Source organism: Tiliqua scincoides, chromosome 3, assembly GCF_035046505.1.
Source record: "Tiliqua scincoides isolate rTilSci1 chromosome 3, rTilSci1.hap2, whole genome shotgun sequence".
In the NCBI taxonomy this organism is placed as follows: Eukaryota; Metazoa; Chordata; class Lepidosauria; order Squamata; family Scincidae; genus Tiliqua; species Tiliqua scincoides.
The window spans coordinates 160,651,343-160,652,163 of record NC_089823.1 but is presented as its reverse complement, the minus strand read 5'-3'; positions in this window follow the sequence as shown (position 1 = coordinate 160,652,163).

Here is an 821-nt window from a genome sequence, read left to right as displayed (position 1 = left end):
AATAAATTAGAGACTACAGTTCTTAGGTAACAATTAGTAGTAGGTTATTTTTCAGGATCTGGCCTCGGGTAAAATCAGACAAAACTATAGTCAGACACCCCCCTAAGTTTAACCCCCGACTCATCCGAGGGTCATAGAAAATTCCATGGTTGTTGGCTCAAAACCTGCCCTGGACTTATCTGTGGGATCGACTTATAGGCGAGTGTCTGCGGTAGTTGATGTGGATCTGAGTAGGAACATAGGAGATCAGAGAGCAGTAGAGGAGCAGAACAGTTTAAAGTACAGAACTCTGTGATGGATTCTGACCATTTTATGTTATGTTTAATCGTCTCAACAGCCAAGAATTCTAGCGACCCATTAAGAAATTAATCTCAAACTTTTGCACATTTGCATGGTAAATCTCTTTCATCATATTCACACATGTTTAATTAAATGGGCTTTTAGAAAACTTGATTCCTAACACAAAATAAAAAGGAAAATACACATTTGAAATCCATGGGAAACACCTGAAGCCTCTTTAAGATCACATCCTTAGTATCTTTTGAAGAACAACAAAGGCAAGATACAAGGTAGACCCAAAGCCCTGGGTATGGGCAATGCCTGAATTATGAGTCTCTCTGAAAGAAGAGCTCCTTTAGCTGTAACTACCTTATATCCCCACCAATAGTGCCAGTGCAACCAGTAGATTAGTTGCTGAGCTACAGCTAGTAAAAATGTAAATACTTTAAGAAAGGATTCAGAAAAACAAGCTCTAAAGATACAACATCTATCAGATTTTTTTTATACAATATATGCCACATATCTCAATATGACATGAGATC